This window comes from Nannospalax galili, unplaced genomic scaffold, assembly GCF_000622305.1.
Source record: "Nannospalax galili isolate Female #2095 unplaced genomic scaffold, S.galili_v1.0 scaffold10, whole genome shotgun sequence".
In the NCBI taxonomy this organism is placed as follows: Eukaryota; Metazoa; Chordata; class Mammalia; order Rodentia; family Spalacidae; genus Nannospalax; species Nannospalax galili.
Genome location: NW_008331140.1, coordinates 6,486,347 through 6,496,556, shown reverse-complemented (window position 1 = coordinate 6,496,556; position 10,210 = coordinate 6,486,347).

Sequence of the window (10,210 nt, the reverse complement as noted above, 5' to 3'; positions counted from 1 at the left end):
TGTGTGTGTGTGTGTGTGTGTGTGTGTGTGTGTGTGTGTGTGATGTGACAATCTGTAGTGGCACTAAAATCTTTCTTAATAGTTGGTGGAGGAAAATATTAGACATGATATTTTCTTATTCTAAGAATATTTTTTTCTTCGCCAATAATCATCTCAACTACATCTAATATCAAAAAAACAGATTTACATAAGCAACCTATGTGTAGATTCCACATGGCATTTCTGTTCTAAGAATGGACACTGTGACAAAGGGTAATCTAAGAGATACTGTTTTACTTAATTTATATGAAATATGCAAATACAACACAATACTATCTACTACTTTCTAAATAAAGTCCTCTTGATTTAATTTCTCAAGAAGAATTAGAACAACTCAAGCACTCATTACCAGCAATCAAATGGGCAGAGGCTGTCATACCTGGAAGAGACTGAGGCGATCATTGATTTTAACTGTGTCATTTTGTAATCGACAGAGAGCTACAGAAGTTCAGTGCTTTACTCCAGCTCACTTAGGTGATTCCTGATAATGCTAGGACTTGAAGCTCCTTTCTTTATTCCTACCTAGTGTTATTTCTACCATAATTTGTTGCATCACAGCTATTTAATTCTGAGATTTGAAATGTCTCCCAAAGTATATATTCTTGGATTGTTTTCTAAACACTCTTTTCAATGTCCATCTCACAAAAGTGGACAAAGTGTCCATTAGTTTCTAGATGTGTGCATAGATCTTTTCCAACTTTAAATTAGATAATAATGGCATCGCTTGAGTGTCTAGGAAAATGTCTCTGTACAACCATGATACAAGGTGTTATTAATATAATTTGTGTAGAAGCAGCAACATGATTACTTGTTCATGTTATTAAACTCATCTTCAAAGTTTTCATAAAGAAGAAAGTACTCTTGTCTGATTTATAGATAAGACAAATTCCAATTAAATTCATTCTATTGTAACAATCCAAATCATAGGTAGAATTGTTTCCAACTTGCCTCGGCATTTAATATTGTCTTAAAACTACTTGAGGGATGTACATCTATCATATAAATACAAAATTGGGGACAGAAGTGCAAAATAGTTCATATAAAAACTCAGATCTCATAAAATGGCTTCACAATAAGCACAGGTCCTCCCCAGATGGTACCATTTTATGACAAAAAGAATTCCATTTGTAGCATCTACTTTCCTCTCAGGTGATTTCAAACTGTTCAGAACATTTTGTAATGACAATAAAATTAAGTAGATGGAACTTTATTACTGAATAAGGAGGTGTTTATGAGATGATTGGAGGGGAAAAGATTATTTTGTGACAATAGACCCATTGATTCAGCCTTTACTCCAGGCACTCAGAGTTATACAAACTATGTGGCAGAGTGGTTCAAACTTAAAGGATGAAATTATTCAGGATAAGCCCAAGAGCCATGCTGTACCTGGCATATAATGAGTATCATTCATATAAAAGCAGAGACCATTTTTGTCAGGGCGATAATTTATGTAACAATATTTCATTTTCCAATAAAATCACCTACATATAGTCCAACAGATACACCCTATGGAATTACTACGATTCAGAGACTATATATTTGTGCCAGATGCTTTCTGTTTCTTCTGTTCTCACCCCTTTCTCTAAAGGCAATCTGAAACTAGATGACAGCCAACATTTCTGAAAATAAAAATTATTAGGCGACTTAGACAATAGAGAAGATGTGCTATCTTACCTGCTGAAATTTGCCTAAAGGAGCATTAGATAATGCAATCAAGATTGTTAAAAATTCTATTCATTTAAAATCTGGCCTAAGAACTCAGCTTCTCTGATTTAAGGCACTTTCCTTGCACACGGGCTTCTTGGCATGCTGTATCATGAATTGAACTCAGAGATACTTTGAAGAAATACTCACTTCATGATTGCTGATCCCCATTCAAAAAAAACCACATTCTTTGTATTCTGTATTACAAGTCTTATATTACAGTTCCATTTCAGCTTACATTTAAAATTATCCAACTAAGCTCTGCTGCAGGAAGAGAAGGGTAAAATTTGCATCACTAAGTATTCACTTATGTGAGGAAAACCCAGATTAAATAAATTCTAGTATTTAATGCCCTTTCTTCTGATCTTTTACACAGTCACTGTTTACATTATTGAATTACCCAACTTAATTTAGTTGACACTTTCTTTAAAATTTTTCCTGTGATTGAATTGCATCTTTTGTAATTAGGTTCCAATTAAGCTTTACTCAAAATCATCAAAAGAGTGATCTCACTGCATTGTAATGACATTGATTTTTTTCTTACCATAATATTCCCTAGAACTGAAATAGAAACCCCCAGAGATGGAGCATATAATATATTAGCTGTTTACATGAATAACTGAATAAAGAGATGAATGAATGGAGTGCACCGACATATCTGAGACGTCTTATCCAATTATCTGTGTTTTCTTTCCCCCAGGAAAAATTCGATTTATAATCATTTCGATGTGTTACAGTCCATTTTCAATTGCACAACACTTTGGTGAGAAAAATTTTCTGAGATACTAATACATTTTCTTCCTTTATTCTGTGTAGTTAACTGGTATTCACCATATCTTTCTGAAATAACCCAAACTCACAGTTTTGGAAGATTTGGAGCTCAAAACTGTGAAAAATATAGAGGTTAATGGTGACAGCCAAGTCTGGCATTCAAATCATTTTTTTGTAGTTAATGGTAAAATTATTTGACTCTGCAGGAGACAGAAAACATTTTATTTCTTACAGGCTATCACACTTGAAGGAGCACAACTAATGATGAAGATGGGATATAATTTTAAGTGCTCTTACTTGTGAATAAATCAATTACATTTCCTTTCCAATTAGCATCAGTGTTGAAAAGGTAGATTTCAAGAAGTCTTTTAAAAATATTTTAATGGCTCATAAATGCACTAGAGACTATAACATGCTGAGATTTGCAAATCTAAGCAATGCAAGTGTGTACATATTTTAAACTGGTTTAGTTGGGTGTGTCTGACAGTCATGAAAACTTAGTTGTATTCACATGCTGAGCAATGAAGTTAAACTCTTTTAGTCCAAATATCCTGTACTGAGAACTGGACTGGAAAATATGCTCTCCAAAAGTATCTTCATTACAAATGTAAAGCTTCTTCTTTTACCCACAATTTAAGTTGAGTGAAAAATATCTGTAGATTTGACTTTGTATGAAATATCTCAGGATTAATAAAATTTCAGTGTATATTTCTTCATAGAAAGCAAAAACATGCAAGAGCTACTATAACATTTTATGGAAGTCATGACCACCTACTGATGACATCCTTAAATCAGACCACCAGAGGGGAATTTGATCATGACATTATAAACTAAATAACCAAGTTAAATATTATATTTTACTACCTGAGCTCAACGGCACAAATTTCAAGACATTATTTATAAATAATGAACAATATGTCACAAACAAAAAATAACATAATGAATTCAAGTGAAGAACTTTGTGTGATACGCTCTAGAATTCTGAAAGATTTAATTATCAGTATTACATTTCTAAGCAGAAACCCAAATCCTTTCAGACAAGGGTGTTCTCTTGATCATGGAAATTAAGACAAGGATGCTTAGGAACACACAATTTATATATAATTTCAATATTCCTACAGAAGAATATGTGGAAGAAACCTGGAGAACAGTAAATATAATTACTAACGAATTGCATATATATTATCGGCTTATTTTTAAAATTATAAAACTTGAAAGAATAAAATTATCTTGTATTTGATTGTTCCTATTATAATGGATATGTGCATGTAGATACAGAAGTGCATCTTAACTTTTCTAAGAACTCAGGTTTGAAAAATGCAATGCTGTTCTTCTTTGATGCCAAGAATGGCTGTGTGGACCCACAAAATTGAGGCTCTTTTAAGTGAGCTGTTCTGATGTATTTTCATTCATAGAATTTCTTTATGTTTTAATTATTTATTTTGGTATTGTTCCTAGAATGATTTTATGGTTCATGGTGAGTATTTTGTTAACTAATTCAGCAAATCTACTTGGTGTATTTCTCGTTTGATCCCATACAGCAAGGAACACATTGGTCTTCAGTAATATATTTGTTTATGTAAATATTTTCAAAGCCGCATGGATCATAATGACTTCATGGAAATTGCTTAATAATTTAATTTTCTTTCAATTGTCTGCTTATGCCAGCATCACCTAAAGGTGAGTGACTTTTATTCCAAGTTAGTAAAAGTAAATATTGTCCCAAATGCAGGTTTTGTATGACAAAGAATTTTTTTCTTTTGAGACAAAAATTAAAATATTTTGAATGAATTAATGAATAAGTGAGATAAATGAATTAATAGAATGGAGGAAGAAAAACATGTTTGCTTTAGTAACATGCATGTCAAGAACAACTGCTAGAATTATATTTGGAAAACATGTCACCTCTTTGATTTTAAGCACTAAAATGGTACAGAAAGGTTTTGTATGTATCAGAGTAGTAATCACCTGTCTAGTATTCATGATCCCATTGAATCCTTCCATAGAAACAAAGGCAAAAGAACACATAGAATATTTCTGTGAAGGTCAAGAGAACACTGATATATATTTAAATGGTTATGAAGCCCTACTTTTAAAAGATATACCTACCTGAGTATTTGCCCAAATAATATTCAAAGAACTCGAGGAGAGGGACCTGGTCTTTATGTATGATGCTATAAAATGGTATGTACATATTACATAGCACAATAAGAATCATTGTCAGCAATAACAACAGTGTAATGGTAGAACCAGCTCCACCTTAGCCGAAACCAACTCTAACCAGTTGGGGAGGTTCAAGAGAATGATCTTAGTTACAAAAGCTTTATTGGAGTGTTATTTCTGCTGCTACATAATGTCTGCTGTGATTATAAGAACCTCCCTCTTCCTCTTGGTTTTCATTCTGATAATAGCCAACTGAATTCAACTTCAAACTCTTTTCTTCTTGTTTTTTATTTTTATGCAGATACTTTTTAGGTATCAGGATAAAGAAATAAAGATTGTTGCCAATTAAAAGAAAAAAAGCAGAGAAAATAAAACTTCCAATCTAAGCTTAGTAAATCACATTTCTATAGTAGGATAGTTTCAACACAAATGTCATGAAGTGGGCTTTTTATGTCTGGTCATGTAAATGTTATCACTCTCACCTCACAACACATATCTGAGGACAGTGATGTTCAGTATTTGAGAGGCATAAAATTATTCCAGGGTGCATAGATAAAGCATTTCTACAACATAGATGGGTACTCATTTTTTAAAGTCTTTTTTTAGATGATTTAAAATTAATTATTTTTGTGAGTTTTTTCAAGTTGTTAGCGCTAGATAAAGCAATATAGATGGAAATCAATGACCATATTCAAAAGTCACAAGTTACTGCAGTGATATACCTTACACAGCATTCATCTACCCTACCTACCCTTCATTACAAAATAGGTTGGTAGTTGTTTCTAAGACTACTAGAACAGCTTTAAGATTGTAATTTATCAATGAATGAAGGGTGAATTTTTATTAAGATGATTCTTCAACAATATCTTATGTACATATAATTCATTCTGATTACTCTCTCCCCATTTAGACCTTCTCTTGTCTGTCTCCCATAACCTTCCGCTCTACAAGTCCTTTCCTTCCCGGACTCATATCTTTTCGTTTTGTTCTGTGGCCCACTGAGTTTTTTTTTAATTTATGATTTAATTGATGTTTGCTCTCTTCATACAATATAGTATGATGTGATATTACTTAGATCCCCTACCCTCTCCACACCTCCTCTCACCACCTCCACCCAATTTAATGTACATTAAAGGTCCAGTGGGGGATTGGGGGACATGGATGGGGTGGGGGTCTAAATTTGATTAAAAACTGTTGTGTGAAATGTACAAAAACTGTTATATGAATTGTACTAACATTCAATAAAAATTTTAAAAAATATTAATCTCTTGCACAAATTTAAAGGTTTATTCTGTATGTGTGATAAGGGCATCACAATATATGCCATATAACTTTGCTGGGGTAATTCCATGAACCCTGTGACACTTCATTAAGGGGTAAACATTTGACCAAAGCTAGGAACACTTAATATTATCATAATAGAAATTTGGGTTTCGAGCAGAGAGAAATAATATGAAAGTTGCTAGATTCATCCTTTTTCTTATACTTTAATTCCTGCATCTTTTCTACTTTATGACCATTCTAAACCTGACTCTCTGAAACTGGCTTTTCAACTCTGGAGCTGCTCTGTGCTATTTTAATAAATCTATTTTTCTTTCTTTCTTTTTTCTCCCTCCCTCCCTCCCTCCCTTCCTTCCTTCCTTCTTTCCTTCCTTCCTTCCTTCCTCTTTGCTTTCTTTCTTCGTCTCTCTCTCTCTTTTTTTCTGTTTCCATCAATAAGATATACTCAAACAGAAATTTAATACAGCTAAAATTTCTGTAAACACTAATAGTATGGTGCTTTGTTTTTTTTTGGGGGGGGGTGTTTGTTTTAATTAGTTTTTTGAAGTACCTGATATTGATCACAGTGTCTCACCCATGCTGCCAAATGCTCTCCAATGAACTATATCTGAAACTCAGTAGAATTTCTATAAACTAAAAATGAATTATCTAGAAAAGAAAGCTTAAAATTAGTTTGCAATTAATCATTTGCATATAGGTACAAAATGAAGTCTTGATTATAAATTAAACTAGGAATTGGAAAAAATCTCTGCACAGAAAATTATAACTTGATGAAAAAATTGAAAAAGAGGAAGAAATGGAAGGCTATATCATACTCATAGATTGGAAAACCTTACATGATTAAAATGTACATAGTCCACAAATATATCTGCTTGTTCACGGTAGTCTTTACTAAAATATCAAGGATATTCCTCAAAGGTGTAGGAGAAAAACAATTTTAAAATTTGAATTCATGTGGAGTCATAAAATACCCTGAGTATCCAATGAAATCCTGACTAAATGTAACAAAATTTAAAGAAAAAAAAGGACCAAGCTAGCAGCATCATGCTGTGGATTTTCACAAGATATGAGAAAGCATGACTGCCGATATGGCCCAGAGGTTAAGAGCATTGGCTGCTGTTGTGGAAGACCAGAATTCCCTTCCCAGTGCCCACATAGTGACTAACAACCCTACCTCTAGTAACTCTAGTTCCAGGGAAACTTCTAGTAACCCTCTCCTGTCTTCTGTGGGCCTAGTACACACGGGGACACTTGCATACATGCAGGCAATAATTCATACACATAAAATAAAAAAGAAATAAAAATATTTAAAAAGATAGTGCAATGCAAAAGACCATGCTACTGGGACAGAAACAGACAAACAGACCAACAGAAATGGCTGGAAGCCCAGAAATATCACATTTATTGCTAATTGATTTTTTTTTTAAATGTCAAAGATGCAAAATAAAGTATCAGCTTTTTAGTAAATGATGTTGGTACAATTAGGTAGTCACATAAAGAAGGGTAAAATTAGAGCTAATACCATGAAAATCATGTAAAATTGGTTAAAAACTGAAATGTGAGATTCAAAACTGTAATTAGTCTTGGTAGTGAGTACCTTGGATGTGACTTCAAAAGTAGAGGCAGCAAAGACTAAAAATAGGCAAATGAAATTATATGAAACTAAAAACATGCTTTATCTGAAAAATCAGCAATCTGAAGAGAAAATTTACATGATAGAGAAAATACAAATGATCTATCTGATAAGGGCTTAATATAGAGGTATATAAGGTATTTATATGCCTCAATAGCCAACACAAAACAAACTTATTTAAAACTGAGAAAATGACCTATATAGGCCTTTCTCAAAAGAAATAAATGGCCTACAATATAAAAAAAAATTCAACATCACTGGCAAACAGAGAAATACAAATAAAGCTATAATGAGATACTACTTCACATTTGTTAGAATGGCTCTTATCACACAGACAAAAGATAACCAATGTTTGTAGGAATGCAGAGAGAAAGGGGACCCTTATCAGGTTTAGCAGAAATATAAATTAGTGTACTGATTATAGAAAACAGTATTGAGGTCCCTCAAATATTAACAATAGAAATAAAGTATAATGTGACAAACTATGGGTTTATATTCAAAGAAAAAAATAAAATCTGTATCTCAAAAAGATATCTGAAGTACTATGCTTATTACATCATTGCTCACAATAGCTTGGCTGTGATATCAGCACAGTTTTGGTCTATCAACACATGCGTGGGTGAAAATGTGGTATAGATAATGCAGCAAATCAAGAAGAGAACATTTATAGTTTGTATGTTTTGATGTTAAAGAAAACAGAGCATGAAGGTAAACTGAGATAAAGGAAGGAATAGAGGAATGTAATTAATGAGAGCACACAGAGAAAAGGACCAATTAATAAAGTATTGACAGATATTTTGTAAACATTGAATCAAGACACAAATAGAAAGACACGGAAAGAAGAAAATCTTTTCCCTAGTAGATAGGATAAAGAGCAGAAGATAGTTTGATGTATATTTGGAAGAATGAAATATTTTTTCCTGCATTTTCCTTTGTACAGGAATCTTTACGACATCCTTTTCTAATAAGCTTTGAAAAAGATTGGTAATAATATCTAAATTAATATAGAAATGTGTGTTAATAATTATATACTGTATGATATCTGAAGTTTGTACCTTGTGTATATTGTAGGATGACTAGATCTAGCTAGTTACTTATGCATTATATCACATAGTTATCATTTTTGTGGTTAGAACACACTACCTCTGCTCTCTTTCCAAGAAAAGCATATAATCCTGTCCCTGGCCTTGATTTGTAGTATTTTTCTGTTTTCAGCTCTTATTAAAGTTTTTTCATGTAAACTTTCCTTGATCTCTAAATACTATTATACTTCACTATTAATTCAGCCTGTTTTAATTACTCTCTTAGATTAAAATCCAACCACTATAATCAATTACTGTAGTAAAGTCCCTAGGCAAGGCTAATTTTTAAGGAGAATAGGCCATCATTGGTTAAAAATGACTAATATCTTTGAAAACAAGACTGCAATTTGACTTTTTCTGAATACCCTTCTATGATCAATCACTACAGTTCTGCTCAGTGGCCACAGATGAGCTGAATTTCTACCACTTGTGGTTTGATAATTTGAAGAAAGAAAATAGAGTCCATTATCTTGTAATTTGTTCAATTTATCTATGTAAATGCAGCTTGATGATTAGTTTCTAGAACATCATTTTTGTTTGAATATCCACCATTTAGTAAAATACTGATAGTATTGATAGTTCTATTATTGAGGGGGCAGTGAGTACACTTACACTTCCCTAAAGTTTTCTAAGATTTCTAAGATTCCCCTTACTCTGTGAATCCACTTAGAATGTTAAACCTAAAACTTGGTCTAACCAGAGGCAATGTGTTTGTAGGCTGTATAAATGCCTAGCTGATTTTGTAATGCGTGTTATTGTTTGAGCAGGTTGACTCCTAGAAATAGCCACCTTAAATGGTACCTAACTCTTAAATGTGTGTGCAGTAAATCACTTGACTCAAGAGTAGTTCCCATTCTTTCAAAGGTCATCATCGTCTAAACAGCAATAGCTTCTGGCTATCTTTACCCCCTTCAGAGCCAGTATTATTGTCATCGATGTATGTTTATTACACATGTACTTGATGCAAATTAAAGTGTTCAACAAAATGGGGGTACAGACAGCAAATTAGAATGGCCCTGCCCTTAAAGATCTTACATCCCACAGAATCCTGAAATGATTTCTGCCTCCGTCAGTTGTTTTGTCTTTCCATTACTCCCTCATGTTCTAGAACATCACAACGTCATTCTCTTAAGACAGGCCAGAGCCAAGAATTCATATAGATAACAGGGTGTTGCAAATGATGATTTTGTAATATTTTCTGTCAAAGACGCCCTCTATTATGCCTTTATCAGGTGTAGGCCTGGTACATTCTAGGTCAGCATTGGCTTTTCTAGTAAAGTTTCAATCAGGTATCCATCACAGTCCTTATGTTCTCCATTTGTTACTCAAACTTCAAAATGAGAGGCCATGCTGGTGTCAGCTTTAGTCTAATAAGCAGTATCTTTAAGGCGTGACTTGTGTTTAAGAAAGAATGAGACAGTATTTCATAACTGAAATGTTATCTAGTGACTCCAGTACATGAGAATATCATTCTTTGTCATCTCCACCTTTGCTGAACTATATGTTCAAGTGTACCTAAGAGAACTGGACAAAAAGA